Raw genomic sequence first — 21158 nt, 5'->3', positions numbered from 1 at the left:
AATCAAAACAACTTGTACTGTTCGCAAAGAAAACTTTCAGCAAATAGAACCCATACGTGCTCTATTCGATGTTCTGCCCTGGCAGCGACTCCGTTAACAGCTTATTTATTCAAGCTGTTCAAATCAAAACAGAAAATTACAAACACAAAACTTTAAAATGAAGCCAGAGAAATGATAGAACGATCGTTCGATCGAACGTAAAGAAAAACACTTACATTTGTTGCCAGGTTACTAAGAGAGAAAAATACTGCAAACGATCACTTTTAACTCTAAATACAACTACGATCAAATTGCATGACATTTTTGTACTGACACATTCCACAAGAGCCCTGAAAATGCATATTAACATATTTCATTTTCATGCACATGCATATTTCCAAGACAAATTTTTCAGTATTTTTGTCTAAATGACTTGATTTCGTCGTCTGAGTCTGTTTTACCTCTCGCAACAAATTCATATTTTGATAAAAAAAATCTCTCCTTAGTTTCCACCCGAAGTTATTGTTTTTGAAATTTACGGTCAAGATGTGAACCCCTCCCCCCCCGCCACTCTACCCATGCCCTTTGTGGCCACTTGAATTTTACATATGTTTTGATAAAACAATTTTCCCAGCATGACTTAACGACTAACATGTTGTGTTGTGCACGTGAAGGCCAATGCAGCAGTACCAACCCCAAGGGATCGTGCGTAGGCAGCATCAGGAAAATAAGGGGAACGTGAGGATAGAACTCACAGGTACATACGATGTAAGTGACAACACGTAGTGTAGAAGGAATGTTCAGAGGAAATGAGAAGGATCAGTATTTTTCTCCCAGAAAATTCCTTCCTCTTCCGAAAACGAAACAGAAATAATGTTAACAATTGAAAGGAAGCTTTGAAATCGCACAGAAATGTTTGAAACTGGAAAAAAGTGATTGTGTTTCTTTTTAAACAATGAAAATGAACTGGCTAGGACACTTGTCATTTGGGTGGAAAATTTCAAACCATGTGGGGGTGATCGGTGTGAGCGTGTAGAGAGTGGAAAATTGCTACAATTGGGTGCGCAAGCATTTTGTTTCTCATTATTCTGTTTTTTGGTCAAAGATACGAAGTTTCTTGGTCGCAAACGTCAAAAATTCCTTTTAGTAGACACTTATACTAAAACCGTGGATAGCGTTGAAGGTGTGCTCTGGTTGGCTACTCAAACTCCGAACATCTTTTCCAATTCACCTCCCAGCAACTCGCGCGGGATTGGCTCCCGAAGATACTTGTATTTAATCGTTCCAGGAATAAATGACGTACGCTTAAAATCATATTTTGTGCTACATTTTCTCACTGTTTTAGCATCTACGAAAAGAACCTCGGTGTCGGTTCTTAGCAGTGGATATTTACCTCGCCGCCTAGAGGCTCGGTAAACATCCATCACTAGCCACCGCTAGTTGCGTTTGCCCTGCCTGTCCCACCTAATGAATGGTTTGCCTGTGGTTGGACGAGAAACACTGGAACCCATTACATCATGGCAGCATACACTCATGAGACGTTATGGATGGTAGGATGTAAAATGCCTAAATATTCTGGTCTTAAAACTGGAGGAAAACCAGTAACGTAATTATCACTCGCCTTTAAACACATTTTTTCTCTTGTCTGATGGTGTTTGAATGGACAAATGGCGTCAATGTGGGTAAAAAAGTTTGAAATGGAGTCCACGTGTGAAAATCAGTCCGCACTACAGGTAAGGAACAAACAGGATCGTTACTGTCATAACCTATATTTGAGCAAAGTAACCTTGGATCTGTAAACTTGTGGGGTTGTGCATCTAGCCAGTAAAAGCCAAACTGGTTATGAAGTGCAGACAAAAACAGAAATCTTAATCGTTCTTGATCTTAATATGATCGTAATATGATCGTAATATCATTAATAACATAAATGTGAGGTCCCACTTCCAGAGTCACGTTCTCCCGCCTCCCGTATTTTGTGCCCCTCTGCCTCCCAAATCCCGCCCTCCATTGTATTACCACTGAATTCCCTGCTCCCAGTTTCACTACTTTCATATCCATCGCGGGGAATTATGATATTCACAAATCTCATTATCATTGTGATGGTGGCCTTATCATGGTAGGTAATAATATACCACATCTGTCAAACTTCCCTCAGCATGAAATTCTTGTATGCATAGACGAACGAAATTATGAATTATGCTGTTACTTTGACACTGCCTATGAATTGTGAAAGTGTTAGTATTTTTTAGCATTTAGTTTAGCGCTGATTTAGTATTATTGAAGATTATTGTTAGGCTGGTTATAACATTGTTTAATTTTCTGTTTTTTTTTTTGAGCATTTGAAATCTTTTCTAAAACCAGGGGCAACGTGTAAGATTTTTTAAGGCGTTTGGATGAATAGAAAATGTTGAGTGGCGAAGGCGCTCCAAACTAGGGTTAAGATATAGGGTCTTGAAAATGCCATTTCTTGCATTTTTCACAGAGCATTTTAAGGAAATGAATAAGAAGGAAAGTGCATTAGAATGTGCATTAGTAAGTGCGCATTGTTTATTTTCTCTATGTCTAGTATTATTGGTAAGGTGTAACTATAGGCCACCAAATTTCTTGAATATTTTCAATTGGTCAAATATCAAAGACTCAAAGCAAGCATGCATGGCCCATAAGTCAAGCTATTGTTAATTGCTTTTCTTTCATTGTTAAATGTTTTGGACTGCTGAATTTAAATACTTTTTTGAGAGACACTGGATTATTTCTTAAATCCAGGAATTCGATTATAAGATTCCACAAGAACCATTCCCAACTTAAGTAGTGGTTAGGTTTCTTGGAAAGAAACTGCATGTACGCATAGGCTACCAAATTTCTTGATTATTTCCAATTTAAGTCAAAATATTAAAGACAACTAAGAATTTTTTAAACTCAACCAATTTCTCTCTTTTGAGATCATGAAGTGTAAATGATTGGGTTAAAGTAGTTCTTTCTTAAATCAAAAGCCTTTTCAAATAATGTTTTATATTTCAAATACTAGAGTACTGAATACTTAAACAATAATCAGTGTGTTTTGTTTTGTGTGTTTATCTGATTATCAACAAAAAGTTTGAACTTATGTAGCAAAGTCACATTTCTTGGCTACGTAGCCCATTATATGCCATTGAAGGACACTTTCAATTTTCTCTTGAAGTTTTTCTGGCATTGTCTTTTTTCCCTATCTCTAGTATTATTGGTAAGGTGTAACTATAGGCTACCAAATTTCTTGAATATTTCCAATTGGTCAAATATCAAAGACTCAAAACAAGCATGCATGGCCCATAAGTCAAGCTATTGTTAATTGCTTTGACTCTTTTCCTGCATTCTCATTTTTTCCTGACTTTTTTCTTGACTTTTTCCCTATTATTTTTCCCAACTTTTTTCCTGATGTTTTTTCCTGACTTTTTCCCCAACTTTTTTCCTGAATTTTTTCTCAGACAATTTATTGTTTCAATAGAAAAAATGCTCAAGGGAAAGAGAAGATTCGAAACTTAGTTTCTTGATTTTGTTAGAGTTCAAATAAAGTAACAGGATATGCAATCAATTTCTTGATTGTTTCATGTTAACAAATGTTGCGCATGGGATGTATTTGTTTCATTTCAATTTTCTTTGTTCACAAAAGATAGCTGATATGGTAGTAAAACTTTACTTTGTAAACCATGCAAATAACTAGTATAGACTTTTTGCAGATAATTCCTTGTTTTGGTAGAAAAAAAAATTAAAGGAACAGGAAGAGTGGACACTTAGTTTCATGTTTTTGTTACAGTTCAAATAAGCTTAGCCTAACTGCATATTCAATCAATTCCTTGACCACTGCATGTTAGTAAATGTTGCACATGGATTGTATGAAACTATTTCAGCAAGAGATTGTAATGTTCATCTCTTTTATAGAAGGCATCACAAAGTGTCCCTATTAATGAAATTCCACCAAAACATATAATTACACCAAATATAAAGTATATGAAAGTGTCCAAAATACTTAGTCAACATGGAGTACTCTGAAAAATTCTGGGTTCATTTCTGGACATAAGGGAGGGGAGGGTGGAGGAGGAGGAGGGGGGGGATTAATCACCCCAGCTCAACATGAAAATAGTTTTAACTATTAGGTAATCATGTCCAGCAGGGTATTCTTGCAATGTAGGAATGTACATGTAGTTTGTAAGTCAACTCCCACCACATATGGAGGTTTTCAAAGTAAATGTCAGAACTAGAAGCATGGTAAAAGCGCTGGCCATTTTGGTGTCCACTGTAGAAAAAGATATCTGGTTTTAACAATGATATGAATCCGCAATGTTCACTAAGTTCACAGCAGTAACAAGATTGGGGTCAGTTTGGAAAAAAGTTGAGAAAAAGGACAGAATGTGGCAAAACTTCAGGGGAGATTTAAAATGGAAAGTGTAATTTAATGGCACTTAATGGGCTTTGTACTTGGCTCTTTGTGAATTGATTATGAATTGAATAATAAATTTAAGATCAGCTTAACCCTTTGACTCCCAAGATCTGATTATTAATTCTCCTTTGTAGCTGCTACACATTTCTTCTAAATTAGCTGAGAGAATTTGGTGTTAGATCAGGAAAACAACTTCTAGGTGATAAGTTTAAGTATTCTCATTACCTGTTTGCTCTGATAGTGTATGGATATTATAGGGAGAAGTTACTTCTCAATCACTTGTGGGAGTTTAAGGGTTAATTGGAAAGTCTTGATTTTAGAAGGAAAGGTTTAGCTGTTTCTTGTGGTGAAATACATTAAATTGAGAATGAACATCAAAGTCAGATAAGTATCAATTAAGCATGGATGTTTTTAGAAACTTATCCCCCCTTATTAGTCCTTAAATTCAGTTCTGTAAAGATTTTGTTTTTTTTATTAGGTTTTGTTCTTTTCAATACAGTTACATAGCTTTCTTAGAACATCTTATTATTCAAGTAAAACTCAAGTTGAAGGCCCAAGTGGGCTGTTCTGAGAGCATGTCATGTCACGATACATGTGCCTGTGCATCCCCCTAAGCAGATGTTTTCATTTGGAGGGTCACAAATGATTGAACAGTTCTGTTTTACACTTGCTCATTGTAAGACATTTTTATTCAACTAGTCAGTCTTTGCATGTACTGCACAGTTGCATTTTAAAGTAGAAGGTTAAAAATTTGGTTCAGGTACATGCACTCTCCCCTTCTGTTGTCATTTGAGGTGAACTCTCCTTAGAATCACTTCTTTTACTCCTCTGTGTGGTCCATGCTCAAAGTGGACAATCTTTTGGGTTTCTGTGATCAAGTTTTGGTTAGTAGCCTGTGGAAACAAATTTCCTTCATAATGAATTACTAGTACTCGTGAGTTCTCATTATTGGAGGTTCATCATATTTTTTTTGGTGCAAATCTATCAAACCCTAGTTTTTATTCTCAAACATTCTTCAAGTAAATGTTTTGGACACCCCTGCTGTTTTTTTGATTGAAAAAAAAAATTTAATGTGAGTTTCCCTCATCCTCCTCCACTGCTAGATTGGTGAGTTTACATGGTGTAGCACTTCCTACATGTAGTTGCACAATCCCAGTGCTTTCAATAAGATTTGAAGTAGGTGGCTACCTTGGGAAACCCTCTGCTGGAGAGTAAAACAGAACACGATTTCCCTCTTGTTAGCCTATTAGTTCCATTTAGAACAAACTGGCTTCAAATGGACTTTTCTTTGGTAAATAATCATTAAATGATTGGAAATGTTGTGTATAAGACATTATACCAGTAATTTTTGTCAAAATGTTTCTATTAAGGTAAAACTCTAAAAGATCTTGAGATGTTTTAGGTCTCAATTTGAGAATTTTCTTAAAAGCTTCCTTTTTTATATCAGATCATAAACAATTGTTGAGCCTCGATTGCTTCACGAAAAGTAATGAAGTCACTTACTTACTCATGTTCTGGCTAACCAGCAACCTTAAGAACGTGGTCTTCTTGGCTTTTCACAGCAAATGCAGCTTTTCTTTTGAAAAAAGGTTAGATGCTAAGTGTACTATGACTGCAATGGCCATTTTTGTTCCTCTCTTTGTAGTTTAACCTCGGGTAAGCGTTTTTAATGCACACTTTTAAAACATCTTTGCAAAAAAAAGTTCTGAATTTAATTTATGTGAGTTATTGACAAGTGCACTATTTTGACAATATAAATTTTCTTTGTTTGTTTTCCAGATAGCAGTTGAGAGGAACTATTGTTGTTTTATTTGTTCAAAAATATTTGACAATTTCAGTTCAGCAAAGAGTCGCTTGAAAATTACTTTTATTAGTAAGCAAGGATGGGTACTTCTCCTTCGTGCATGATGAATTTATGTAGAACACGCAAAAAAAGCAGGAAGAGAAAACTGTTAATGAAAGATTGAATTTAAGAATCAAAGATCATGGAATTTGGAAAATAAATAAGGTGAACACTCCAATAGTGAATTGATTTTTATTTCTTTGTTACGAAAATATGACTTGAACGTGGCAAAGCATACCTGGTGACTCACCACAGAATAAGTGCCGGGGGTTATTGAAATCTCTGCAATCCATGTACATTATAGAAACAACTTTGTTGTAGAGGAGGTGGTTGGAAAGTTTTGAATGTGGATGTGGACTTTCAGATTTGGTTTTGATTTCTTTCAATTTTATCACTTAAAAGTAAGTTTTCTAAATATTCTTGTCAAAGATTGTTGATTATTGTTGAACATCATCTGAAAGCAATGTTTAAGTTAACACTAGAATAAGAAACACGATTCTTTGAAACAACAAGGTTCATATTAGATACATGTAAGAGAACAAGATTCTGTCCTAGTAATTTAGACAATTTTGTAAATTCCTCATGCATTGTTATTGCCAATTACCACTAAAGGTCATGCTGTTACCTATAAAAACTTGGGTACAAAAGGTATTCAGAGAATTTAATATAAAATAGATGAGGGGGAACCATTTTTATATATTTTTGATAAGATGATTGCCACTTCAGGAATAACAAATAACAAAAACCTTTTTTTTTTTTTTTGGCAAACCAACAATTTACATTGTTATTTTCAAATCCAGACACTCAAGGAAGACTAATGACAACAACAAATTACAACAGCAACTTTATTTGTACTAAACTACAATAATAAATTATTTTTAAATTAAAAGAAGGTAGTAATGTTTGCCCAAGATCATTTAAGAGCTAAAATGGTTGGGTGACTGCCACTTACACAAGTTCAACTAAAAGCATTGATTAGCTTAACCATTTAAGCAGATATCTTAATTTGAATTAAGGTCAATACTTACTGCACCAATACACAACTGTAAGATAAATCAAATGCATTTAAAAAAAGTATCAGGATATAGTTAGATATTATCTAGTAACTAAAAGTAAATAAGGAATAAGTACTAGCCAAGACTTTTAGATTAGTTTTGATAATTGATTTAACCTACATCTGGGTGATAGGTACCTCTGGAGATTTTTCAGGAATGGGGAAAAAGAAATACCTGTGATTGCTCACTTTTTTACAATTTCATTTTTTAACAAACAAGATTTTGTAGTACAAACTCTTGTTAACAGATAAAAGAACTGTAAGCTACATTGAAGTGTAGAACATACTTTATTGCTCAAAGGAAAGATTGTAAAAGAGTAACACATTTAGAACCTTTCTGAGGTTTTTGGTACTTACCACATTTGACAAAGTATCGCTGGCAGAAATTCTATTTTATCCTGGCTCATGCTCTTCCCACATTATTTGAATACTGATTAAGGGGGGGCCATGGAATGTGTGATTTGAATTGTTAACATGCATGTTTTCATATTTGCTGAATTAACTTTTAAACATTTCAGGATTTTCATGTGTAGAGTTCAGATGTTAATGTTACTGTACGACTTGAACCTCCTTGAACAACAATTTGTTGCCATACAAGTTGTTTGTTAACCTATGCAAGACAGTCTCAAGTCCTCATGGTTTAAACCAAATTGTTGGTCGTTCCTGGGTGATGGTTTTTGGATCAAGGGAGTCAATCCATGAAATGATATAAATGGTGTCTTTTTTGAACTCATGTAAGTCATCTTGTTTCATTCAACACAGTGTGATGTGACAACTGATTGACTGACTGACAAGGTTGAAAAGAATGCCTAGTTACCTTCCTTTCAGAGAAGTTAAATTTCTTAACGAATTGTTCACCAAATTTCTTTGAAATCTAAGAGCCAATCTTCTCAAATGTTCAGGGATTGTTGTAGCTTCAAATTGACCAATGCATAACATCTAACACTATCCCTCACTTGCTTGGCCAGTCTAACACTATTGCACAGTAACTGTGTGATTGTGGTGTGCAGTGGCCTTCCTCTGTGCCAAAATATTCAACTGCCACTTTTCGGTTAGAATTAAACTCTTTCCTTGTAAGGAGAGGGGAAAGGAAAGTGGCAAGGATAGTGAAATGGAGTTTAGTTTGGCTCTACTTTTTCCTTTCATTTATTTCTTAATTCTCGTTTTAAATGTATGAAAACCAAACATAAACTTGCAGTAAAATGTGTCGCAGTCTGCCAGATATTTACAGCTGCAAATATGTTTTGTTCTAATTATCTTTTCCAGTTAGAAAATGATTCTTCTCAAGATTGTAGTAATGGAGGAATCGTTAGTGATGTCTTTGGGGATTGAACGTTTTGACCTGATGTGTTTACATACTGAATTCAGGTTAGAAAGCTTTACATCTTAGTTTGTTCAACTTTTTGTAGAAAAATAAATCCTCCTAATTCAGATGCTTGATTTGACAATGGAAACCTTCTGCGAACCACGACGGCTTTCGTAACGAGAACGTGGCCAAACAAAAGTTTAAATGAGCACATCAATAGCTCAACACGTGCGTTTTAAAATTTGTACATTTCTTAGTGGTCCTCTGCAAAACAACATAAAATCACCAAAATTTGTGTGGTTTGAAGAAGGGAACAACGACAGTGAGTTATCTCCATTTGCATTTGGAACTTAACTCTGCTCCCATATCCTATGCTAAAGGGGAGGTGTGCCGCCGTTAGAGGCGGTAATCAAATCTACCCATTCGCGAATTTCTTAAGAGAAATATATTTCATTTTTAAACGTTTTAGGGCCAATACTGAAAGTAAAATTCCATACCAAAGGCACGCTACCCAAGGGACTGAAGTGTTTTTCAAACACTCATATGCAATAACAGAACTTGACTTTTTCTTTTTTTTTTGCCATTACCACGGTTTTCTTGTGATCGCTTTTTCCTTTCTTTCATCATATATTTTTACTGTTGATTTGTTGTTTATGATAATGTTAATTTGCTGTCAGTTTATTTCTATGAAATAAGGTGACTGAATACGTAATACCTGTTTTGATTAATTGTATAATTTTTACTTTCTCTTGCAAACTTACTAATATATTGATCATGTTCTTAAATTAACTTTAGATTGACAAGAAGTAAAGCAAGAGTACCGAGACAAATTATCAACCTCAGACAGATCGGGGTGGATTGACAAGAAATAACACAAGAAAATATCAACCTTGGACAGAACGCAAAAATTGGGGGTCGGTCCGCCCCCGTACCCCACTACTCCTTAAAGGAAGTGTTTAGGTATTTTCCTCGTAGTAACTGCAATACGCATGTGTATTAAGACAAACGTTCCTTTGCACAAAACGCATGCGTTTGAAAGAAATGTTTTTACCACAAGGTAGACAACATTTTGAAAGACTTATTAAAACTGCCTGAAAGAGGTGGGTGTGGTGGGGGAGGTCGGATGAATAATATTACTGTATAACAACATTTTAAATAGTGATATAACTGTTCTAATATATATGAAAATATTCTATGGTAATACTGTAATGTACTGTATGGTAATAAAATATGCTTGTGCCACAAGGTAGAGGACTTCTACTAAGTGTTCTAAACTATCTAATAGAGGCGGGTGTGGGTGGGGATGGGGATGGTGTAAGGATCGAACCCCAATTTTTTATTTTATTCTCTGAATTGGGGTCGATCTAATTTTGCTTTCTTTCTTTCCAAGATTGACATTTGTCTCTAGTCTCATGCTTAAGGTGATTGTGTTCCTTGGCATCCAGTTTTGGATGGTCATGGAAACCTGCAAAACAGGGAAATAAAATTAAGACTAAGAATTTGAGCCATTAAAACGTTATACACTTTCATACTCTATCAGGCTTTCCCCAAAAAGACGAAAAACGAACTTTTCCCACCAATAGACTAAGACAAATCTCCACAAGCTTCTTTTCAACTATGCCACAGCAATTAAACTGTTAGACTCGAAAGAATTTAAAATTCAGAAATATAATGAATCTGCATGTGTCCAAAACAGACCTTCATCCCAAGAACGACAAACATATTTTTTCTTGTCAAAAGATCACGACAAACTTTAACGAACGTTGCACAATTTCATTCAAATATACGACAAAGCTACGTTCACTAGAGTAAGAAGTATTCTCGTCTTTGTTAAACCTCTTTTTTTACACTTATGATCTTTGGGTTGGCTGGAGGAGGAAAGATACGCCATCATTATTTACATACAAATTTGCAGTTGTAGCCAATTTCTGGACAACAGAATTTTACCAGTTTCCGCTCATCTAAGCTAGTTGAAGAATTTGTTCGTCTTTTTAAAATTCCCAGACCTGTGGCAACCATGTAAAGGGGAACCAAAGGTCGGTGTAACAACGGAATTGGACCCCCCCTCCTAATGGAGTCCTTCTTTCTGTACTCTGGAAACGGTTTGGAGGGGCCATTCCATGGACAACCAACCTATCACTCAAGCATTTTTTTTGGTCGTAGGAAACCTACTACAGACAGCAGTTTTTGGTAAAAAATATCTTCTCGTTTGTAAAGCTGTGTCCAAAACAGTTTTTTCCTCTTTTTTGGGGGACCAAGTCTTTGCATCACAGATCAAGACTAAGGAAGAGTTGTATAGGGCAACACTGATCCTTGTTAGCGGGTCAGTTTTAAGTCACCCATCTCTTGTACAAAGTCAAACACCTGATCAGCGTTTAAAGACAGTCCAGTGTCCGAAGCAGTTTTTTCCTCTTTTTTCGGGGACCAAGTCTTTGCATCACAGATCAAGACTAAGGAAGAGTTGTATAGGGCAACACTGATCCTTGTTAGTGGGTCAGTTTTAAGTCACCCATCTCTTGTACAAAGTCAAACAACTGATCAGCACATAAAGACAGTCCAGTTTCTAAAACAGTTTTTCCTTTTTTTTGGGGACCAAGTCTTTGCATCACAGATCAAGACTAAGGAAGAATTCTATAGGGTGACACCAATCCTTGTTAGTGGGTCAGTTTTAAGTCTCCCATCTCTTGTACAAAGTCAAACACCTGATCAGTGCATAAAGACAGTCCAGTATCCGAAACAGTTTTTTCCTCTTTTTTGGGGACCAAGTCTTTGCATCTCAGATCAAGACTAAGGAAGAGTTGTATAGGGTGACACCAACCCTTGTTAGTGGGTCAGTTTTAAGTCTCCCATCTCTTGTACAAAGTCAAACACCTGATCAGTGCATAAAGACAGTCCAGTATCCGAAACAGTTTTTTCCTCTTTTTTGGGGACCAAGTCTTTGCATCACAGATCAAGACTAAGGAAGAGTTGTATAGGGTGACACCAACCCTTGTTAGTGGGTCAGTTTTAAGTCTCCCATCTCTTGTACAAAGTCAAACACCTGATCAGTGCATAAAGACAGTCCAGTATCCGAAACAGTTTTTTCCTCTTTTTTGGGGACCAAGTCTTTGCATCACAGATCAAGACTAAGGAAGAGTTGTATAGGGCAACACTGACCCTTTTTAGTGGGTCAGTTTTAAGTACCCATCTCTTGTACAAAGTCAAATACCTGATCAGTGCATAAAGACAGTCCAGTGTCCAAAACAGTTATTGTTGCCCATTTCTTGCAAAAAGCCAGATTATTTGTGTACATTTTCAGGCTCTTCGTTAAGAGTATGCCACAATTGTATAATATTTATATCAATACTTATCTCATAAAATTAGTTGCATTATTACCAGAAACCCAGGGAGACTGGAAGGAGATTGTTTTCCATCCTGGGAAGAAAACAAAGAAAATATAAACAATATTTTTTAGCTCTACAATATAAATTAAAGTGTTTCACTGTTGGCAGCATTAATAAAATGCAGTTATGTGCGTGTTTAATTTGACCAGTTTTGAAAAATACTTTTTGAAAGGTAAAAAAAAGATTATGGTTCCACTGTTAACATTTGCAGGCGTAATTTTGCAAGGTTTCAACAAGCCAGGGAAGGGGTGGTTAAGAATATTGGAAAATAAATCTTCTATACAAATAAATGTAAGCTTAAGAAGAAATGTAAGAAAAAAGATTCTGATAATCAAAGTATATAAAAGACATAATTCTTAATTCAATCTGCCATTTAGTTTATTCTGCAAGCATCCTCATGCTCAGGTTTTTCTCACTGTGAGCACATGCTTTTGCTTGTACTTGTCCTTGAATGATAGTTTTCCAAATTTCAGTTCTTGCACAAGAAAAGTGAGGTGAAAGACAAATTGTTTTGCTGCCTACCAGCCATAGAAAAAATTTGGAAGTTCTCAAAAAAGAGAGAGAAAAATGGATAGCAATTTATCCACTGCATAGATCCACCTTAAGTTATTCAACCTTCAAACAACCAACTCAGGCATGGATATCATTCTGAATTGCTGGGGTGCTCTTCTTGTTGAAGTAAACAAAACATACCGCAATCCTAGACTTTACATTAGTCTGTCCTAAGTCAAAAAGATTAACAGCCAGTCTGTCAATTTTTCTGCCACAAAAAGATGTAATTCTCTACAAACGTGATTTCAATTTCATTCTATACTACATCACAAATTAAAGAAAGGAAAACACAACTCAACTACAGTAAAAACTAATGTAAAAGCTGCATCTTTTTGCCATAGTTGCAGCCTATATACAAGACCATTGGTTTCAGAGGGAGTAAACTGGCTTATATGGGGTAACAAATAGCACTAAAAGCAGCCTTTGACTGATCACTTCAACGCTAATCTCTTCATCATGCAATTCGAAAGAACTCGCAAACTCTCCAATTTTTTTGTTTCTCTCCATTACTTGCATGACATGTTTGTGCATGTGTTTCTTAAAATTACCTTGATCATTTCTTTTTTTTCTTGAAATCATGTGTGCAATTTGGGGGTGCTGCTTATTTTACAAGTGTGGCTTATACACATGTGTTTCTTAAAATTACCTTGATCATTTCTTCTTTTTCTTAAAATCATGTGTGCAATTTGGGGGTGCTACTTATTTTACAAGTGTGGCTTATACACATGTTTTCAATTTTTTTGAGGAGAACAGTTGGCAAACAAAGTTATCAGCTTCTGTATCACTCAACCAGTCATCAGTTTTTAGTCAGTAAGTCAGTCATTAGGACAGTAAGTCAAACAATCAACCAGTCAGAATTATATTTAAAATTCAAACAACTCTAGAATTCAGATTTTGAGAAGTTGGCATCTGAATAGTTTATCAATCAGTTGGTAAGTCAGTAATGCAATCTCACACAAACATCAATTCATGTGTGTGTTAATCATGCTTAACCCTTAAACTCACACAAGTGACCAAGACAGACTTTCTCCTTACAGTACCAATAAAATATCAAACAAGCAAGTGATGAGATTAAAGAAAAATATCAATGAGGAGATTATTGGTTGATCCAAAACCAAATTTTCCAAATAAAATCTGAAGTATTGTATGGCAGACAGTAAGGAGAATTACTAATGAGATCTTGGGAGTGAAAGGGCTAAAAAGGTTGTATAGTAGTGAGAAAGCTGGTTGGAAGTGTTGTATCAATCATTTGCTAAACTTGATGGAGGATCCTTCCTAATTTGTTGTTATTACGACCTAAAAGACTTCAATATTTCAAGTGCTTTTCATGCAGAACTGATTGGGCAGATTTCAGACATGCCTTTGCCTAAACCAATAAGTCAAGTTCAATTTTATGAAACAATAAAAATATCAAGAAAGATGGAGAACCGGTTTTTTAAAAGAATATTTTGATAAAAATATCATTTCCATCCATCAACTAGGTTTTTCAATGAGTAATTTGAGTCTCTAGTTACTATCAAAAAGGAAACAAATATGAAATGCAATTTCCTACAGAGGGCTGGTTTACAACAAATATTCCTACTATCTTGAGGTCAGGTGTAAGGAAGATGATGCCAAAAAGAGTAAAAAGCTGGGTTTTTATTGAAATAATTATACTTTCTTTAATGAAGGGGTGGCCAAATGCAAATGTTGCTAAAGCATGAGTGTGCCTAATTTCTTTTTTTTGGAATTTTTAGAATTTTCATTTTTTTGAACCATGTTACCGTTAGTTTTTTTCTAGCTACCACCTGACCTAATAGGCTATATATCACAAACATGTGTAAAAACCCCTAAGGGTCACAGAAATTTGACAGGAAATACCAGATCTTGCTTTAACACTCAGATACAATCTAGAGCATTCAGTTAAACATATTGTTCTAAAGGATTGCTGTAAGAGTTTACTTAATAAATCTGAGCCTTGTGGATCCAGTGAGTCATTCAGTCTTAAGTTTCACAGATCTCTCTGTCACCAGAGCTGATGCTGCTACATATAGTGTACTTATTGAGTTGAAAGCTACAAGTACTCTACAAAATGCTGCAAAAAGGTTGCAGAATAAATTTAATTCTAGTCATAAAGAGTTACCTAAGATCTACCTTCCAGCGACTGAACAATTCTAAGGGATTTTCTATTCATATTACTTTTAAAAAATAACCTGCACGGATATATTAACTTACTAAAAAAAAAAATTGGGAAAAGCAGGATCAGATGTCTGCACTTTTTGTAGTCTTTCCAGAGAACAATTACAGGTAGAAGACTTACTTTATCTCTGCCCATTTTCACAAACACTTCGGATGAACCTTGAATCATTGTGGTATGAACATATGAAAGAAGTTTTTACATTGTACTCCATCTTTAAAAGAAATGATAGTAAGCTTTTTTGGAAAAGGTCACAATATTTTAAATAATTTTATTTCAATTGGTTGGAAAATATGTACCATGTCAGTACAAGATAAACCATATGAAATCTACTTTCAAGCTACTTAAGGTCATGTTATGCGAAAAGTATGAAACTAAGTTGTATATTTTGCTGGTAAGACTAGAAGTTTAAAGAAGTTTCATAAGAAGTGGAAGCTCAAACCTCTATTGTAATTTATTTTCAGTTTTAAACATAGCGAATAATTTCGCATGTCATTGCATATCCTCAGGTTATGATTTTCAGTCATTGTGTTGTGTGTATGTATGTATGGATAGATAGTTTATTATCAAGAACCTTGCAGCCACAGGCTGAATTACGTTTGATTTACAATAAAATATATACTACAAAAAATACATGGCTAAGAAGAACTAATTAAAAAGACAAAAATATATAATTAAGAGGAAAACAATATTACATCATTGCTTTATGGACATAGTGATGGATAAAACTATTTCGAGTACGAATGGTGTGGAGGCGCCGTGTAGTAAAAGAGTGCTGACTCCTTAAATTGACTTCGCACTCATTCTTGGGAGGTAGTAAGCTATAGAGCTTGTGCGAGGGATTAGACAGGATGGAATTAAAAAGCTTATCACATAAGAACTCGCGGCGGTTGTGTAAGGGAACTAGACCAGTCAAAAGAAGCGCCTCATTGTACGAACAATCTGGATAGATAATACGTAAAGCTCGCCTTTGACATCTCTCAAGATCTACTGAAAGGTATTGCGGGAGGCTATGATGATAAACAGGGCATGCATATTCAGTGACAGGCCTAATACAAGTCAAATAGAAGAGCAAAAGTTCCTCCGACTTGACTTGTGCACGCTTAAGCTGACGCAAAAAATACAGGCGCTTGTTTACTTTCTTTACAACTTCGGATACGTGATTATTCCACGTAAGATCGCAAGATATCTGCAAACCTAAGATCTTTGCTTGCTCTACACACTCTAAGTCCTGATCATTAACCTTAATTGGATCAAAGTTCTTTCTAGAGTGACTGAATGTTATGCGCAGTTCCTTGCACTTGGTTTCATTTAATTGGAACTTGTCAGCAGAAGCTTGCGTCGCAAGTTCGTCAACCGCTTGTTGGACTTTGCTGACCTCAGACTTCATGACTGTTTCAGAAATAGTGGAGTCATCGACATATTTCCACATGTCTGTACCCGGGATGATGAGGTCGTTTATCATAATAGTAAATAACCAGGGGCCAAGTTTTGTGCCCTGTGGGACCCCTGATGGGATGGCCCCCCACTCCGAGTAACAGTCCTGACTAAGTTTAACACGCTGTCGGCGACAGGACAGAAAGTCCACTATCCAGTTAATTATTCCGCTTGGAAGATCGTATGAAATGAGCTTCTGAACTAGGATCTGATGGTCAATAAGGTCAAACGCCTTGCGGAAGTCAAAGAGGATGGTTCTGACAGTTGCACCGTTCCCATCCGTAGCACTAAGCCATGAGTGAACCATGCTTATTAGTGCTTGTGTCGTACTGGAACCTGGCACAGTCCCAAACTGCCGTACATCCACTTTCGCCAAAACAACAGGCTTGAGGAAACTCTCCACGACGAAATCTTCAGCAACCTTAGAAAGCACGGGAGTTAGGGATATTGGACGTAGATGTTTGTTTACATCGTGTATTGGATTTTGCTTTGGTACTGGAGTGATGTTAGCGTCCTTCCAAGACTGAGGCAACCGTGCCTCCTTAAACGAACAGTTAAGGATATCAGTCACAGGCAGTGCTAGTAAATCTGCATTCTCTTTAAGAAGCCAACCGGGGATTCCGTCCGGACCGGTTGCCTTAGTTGGATTTAAGGCGGATAGCTTCTTTAAAACAGAGAATTCTGATACCTGGAAAGCACTCTCCTGGTCAGAGTTGGCTGAGGTGCTAGGTGAAAGGGGGGTGAAGACGCGCATAGGAGCCAAGAACGCCTGGTTGATGGTGTTAGCAATGTCTATCGTGCTTGGAGGCGAACCTCTCTGACCACAATCAATATGTTGGTAGAGGGTAGCTGGATTAACGCCTCTAGAAGCTGCGTCTGACGTACCACTGAGCTTCTTTACCTCACGCCACCAAACTGCGGGTTTACAGTCCTTCAGATGTTCAACCTTGGAGTTATAGAACTTTGCACGGCATGCTTTCCTCTCACGATTAACGTGATTTCGTAGGGTGCGGTACTGCTCCTGGTCGCCTTGAGCGAGGGCCTTTTGGCGGCTGTGAATGAGACCCTTCAATTGTTGATTGACCCAGGGCGGCTCGTTGGTTTGTACCGACTTAGACTTCAGGGGGAGGAGAATGTCCATTCCGGTCTTAACTATGGTCTCCAACATTTCCACTTTGCCCTTGCAAGAATCTTTACTATCGATAAGTGTCTTAACGTCCACATTTCCAAGATACGTGCGCATAGCCATACGCGTTGTAGGCCGTAAGTCCCTCGATTTCACGATAAGTTTAGTTCTTGGTTGTTGGGAACGCACGAGCGGCTGAACTTCCACAGAGAAATGATCGGACAAACCGAGAGCAGGGCGCTGGATCGGAGGGGCATAGAACTCCTTCACATTTGTTAACACCGGATCTAAGGTATTTCTGCCGCGAGTTGGAAAGGTAACGATTTGCTTCAAATTATGTCAGTTTTGCTACTAATAACAAGCTCCCATATAGAGAGATATGTATTCCTAAATGAGTATCTGTGAAATGTTGACCATGTAGCAATTAAAATTTGCCTCACTACATATACGATATGATATTTTGCACAAACACATCCTTTCTTAGGCATATATCATTCTCTTTAATGGCATCATATCTAACATATGGGCTAATAGCATGGGGCCAAGTATGTGGACTGTACATTCACAAGCTTCTCAATCTCCAATACCCTGCTCTCCATTTTATTTATTTTCCTGACTGCAACCACAGTGCAATTCCTCTATTCACTCATGCTGGTGTTTTCATGTTGCATGGTTGCAACCCTCCTACTATGAACTTGCAGCTACTCAGACAAAGAAATGCACCACGTAGCATACTAGAACTCTTCCGAGATATTTCTAAGATCCAATCTTACAACACCCAATCTTCTACTTCTAACAACTTTTATAAACAAAGCTCTAGACTCTCAATTCAATTGCATTCTTTCTCTAGAATTAGAAAAAAATTTTGGAAAGGCCATTAAAATTAAGAAATCTTTAAAAAAACAATTTAAAAAAGAAACAAAAAGATCTGAAATTTTACTTAAGAAGACTCTTATATTGACAATCAAAAAATCAATCAAAAGGTCTAGCTTTTCTGAAATTTTTAACTAGTTCTAGCTAATTTTGCAGCTGTGAACATGTTATATCCTGAAATATTCCCTAGGTAACTTCTTAGTTTTAGTCCTCAGATGATGTTGTAGGTTGATTTCTTTTGTAATATTGAAGTTATCCCATTAAGTTAAAATAATATTATTAGATTATACATGTATATAATATGTAAAAGCCAAAGTACTGTAATAGTTTCCTTTTAACATGCAATTGCAACCCACTTAAAATAGCACTCAAGCCACCTATACACATGAAAACATGTACATTTGTATTGTTAAATAATAATTAACATGTACTGTAACTATGTAATTACGTATATTTAATTCTCTAATGAAAGCCATGCAATCAAATATAGAATATCAAAAAACTAATTAAGATATTTTTAAGTTTTATGTTTTTCCAATAGCTATATGTGGTCCATAAGTGGAACCCTTTACCTCCAGACATTTTAAATTCTGAGTCGGTTGCTTGTTTAACAAATTACTTTTAATAGGCTTTAGCTAATTATATGAAGATGACTCAAATCATAATTTTCTTTCTACATTATTTCTTATAATATTTATTTAATATATACAATTTTCTTTTTTACAAGAAGTTAGTGTGATGTTAGATAAGACATAATGTAACCAACTAAATGTTTCTGAAACAAATATCCACTGGAATTGTAGAAAAGTTGATGAAATCATCTTCTGTACAATTCCAGCGAGCATTTGAATGAACAATAAATCAGAACTCAGGTTGGAGCTACAACAATGTTTTGGACCTTGTCCTATGCTGACTTTCATTGACCAGATTTTATCACCTCCTTAAATGTAGTGTTAAAACCTTAGGTTTCTAACAAAGAGAAAATGTGATAAACCACCCACATTAGTTACAACAGACCTTTTAAGCTATGTGGTCACATGGTTTGAAATGGGTAAAGAAGAATTCAAAATAGCTGCTTAAAGTATGTGCTTCAGACCACATCTTATAGGTGAAACTGCTTCTTCTTTTGCCAAAATTTCATATTTACAGATAAAACAGCACTCAAAAGACTATAGTTATATAGAAATTGGCAACCAAAGAAATGGAGTTTGTAAAGGAGATACATGTAATAAACACCTCAAGCTTAAAAACAAACTTTTGAGCACATGATCTTTGAAGATTGTGAAAAAATAATGAAATGGGCATAAAAGGGAAGCAAATGTATTACAAAAAGACATCTTATGGTAATTTTGTGATTTAAGGTTAGAATTAAGCTATATTTTGTTGAAAACTGTAAAGTTTTTTTTGTTTGTGTTAATTGTTTGCACTAGTTTTATGACCTGGAGTCAATAAAAGTTTTCTAACAACCAAATGACTGGCATTCTGGTATTTTTCTCATGTCAAACACTTAGTTTGCACTTTCTTAGAATATTGACACTTTCATGGTAATTATGTAAGGTCCTCTGCCAGTTATGGTTCTTAAATAAGAAAAAAGGACCTATACAATCCAAAATACTCTCTGTCAAAGAGGAACTGACAAGTGATTTCGAGGAGATTTATAAATTTCATTTGTAATGCTAAGTTAAAGTTGGCTCAGAATACTTAGAAATTGAGTGACATCAACTGCCAGTCACAGTTCTCAACTGAGTAAATGACTGGTAGTCATTAATTTTTCTGAAAATTTAAAAAGTCTAGACAACCTATACCATCCAAACTATTATAAGTTGATGAGGAACTGCCAAGTGATCCTGAAGAGATTTAAAAATCTCATGTCTAACATTCATTTTATGCTGGGTTTCTTCACAATTGTTAAAGAAGATACATCATGGAATAAGACAGAACAGTAGACAGAAAGAAGAAGAAATTAAAACAAGACATGAGGCAGGAAGCTATTTGTCACAATGTGGATTATTTTGTCTATCTCAATTCAAAATAAAAGCAACCTTGACAACTGAGTAAAATCTAATTGTTCCATTACCAAAAACAATATGCACTAAAAAAGTTTACGAGAAGAGGGTAAATTTTACCCTAATAAACGACAGCATTAGCTATTCAACCATGCATTGAGTCACAAAGAGAACAAGCATGATCTCCCCTTCAAACGACTACATTGACACCCAATTTTAAAAGGATTGTTTCAAACAACACAGCACGTTCGGTTTCCAGAATGCTATCCGGGAAACTTAAGTACCGACGTTTTTTACTCGTGGACGGCGGCAAGAATCATGATACAAGTAATACTGGTTATATGTAAAACACCTTTAAACAAGAAAACAACTCTCAAAGTCCGGTTACAATCAGTTTCACAATAGCATCCGTGTTTAAGCTCCTTAATACACTAGTTTGAGTGACTTAAATGCTGAATTTGAAAATAAATTTGACCATGTCTCTGATAATCAAATACGGAAATCTTACCTGCCAGCAAGTCTTTATGATTGAGGTCATCGCTGATGCACTATCCGGAATGTTTCCAGACTTCAGCCATCAAAAAAGTGAATTAAGTCATGTTACATCCGACTAGATATGAGAAAATGTTCTGTGCGGTTAAAATTAAGAAAAAAAGCTTTTCAAAAAGCAAAATCACGTACATTGTACGTTGAGCGGGACCGAACTCTCCTCCGCATGGCTCGAGGCACAGCCGCCATAATGTTTATCCGCAAAGATTGATGGGACGTGTCTTGGCTGTGCAGAGAGTGAGGCCCTGGACACTAGAAACAAAGTTTTTCTCTTCAGATGGAAACCCAGATAAAAAACCAGAACCGGAAAGTAAAAGATATTGGAGGGAAAAAATTGCAGCACGAAAAGCAGACCAAACACACACCAAATAGTGGCGTAATACTTTCATGAATACTTTACAGGGTAGCTGAAGACGTTTCATGTCACTTTTCTGACCTCATTTTCTCTTTTTTTAAATGG

At 36.0% G+C, this 21158-nt stretch overlaps 2 long non-coding RNA genes across 4 annotated transcripts; one reads left to right on the top strand and one right to left on the bottom strand.

Moving 5' to 3' along the window:
• Positions 1-1477: 1477 nt before the first annotated feature.
• Positions 1478-9841, top strand: LOC113676417 (uncharacterized). Of its 2 annotated transcripts, XR_003446704.2 has the most exons (4): positions 1482-1712; positions 7809-8024; positions 8557-8658; positions 9392-9841. It is a non-coding gene; the product is annotated as an uncharacterized LOC113676417 (long non-coding RNA). The 2 variants fall into 2 exon arrangements; XR_003446703.2 differs by lacking the exon at positions 7809-8024 and having other exon boundaries at positions 1478-1712.
• On the bottom strand, positions 9204-20908 carry LOC113676416 (uncharacterized). Of its 2 annotated transcripts, XR_016183777.1 has the most exons (4): positions 20831-20908; positions 20658-20717; positions 11972-12010; positions 9204-10061 (listed from the first exon to the last, which is right to left on the bottom strand). It is a non-coding gene; the product is annotated as an uncharacterized LOC113676416 (long non-coding RNA). The 2 variants fall into 2 exon arrangements; XR_016183778.1 differs by lacking the exon at positions 11972-12010 and having other exon boundaries at positions 9786-10061; positions 20831-20902.
• Between the last annotated feature and the right edge of the window lie 250 nt (positions 20909-21158).

This window comes from Pocillopora damicornis, chromosome 2 (genome assembly GCF_964200805.1).
Source record: "Pocillopora damicornis chromosome 2, jaPocDami1.2, whole genome shotgun sequence".
In the NCBI taxonomy this organism is placed as follows: domain Eukaryota; kingdom Metazoa; phylum Cnidaria; class Anthozoa; order Scleractinia; family Pocilloporidae; genus Pocillopora; species Pocillopora damicornis.
Note: the sequence above shows the minus strand (reverse complement) of the source record. Positions and strands in the feature narration are given on the sequence as shown.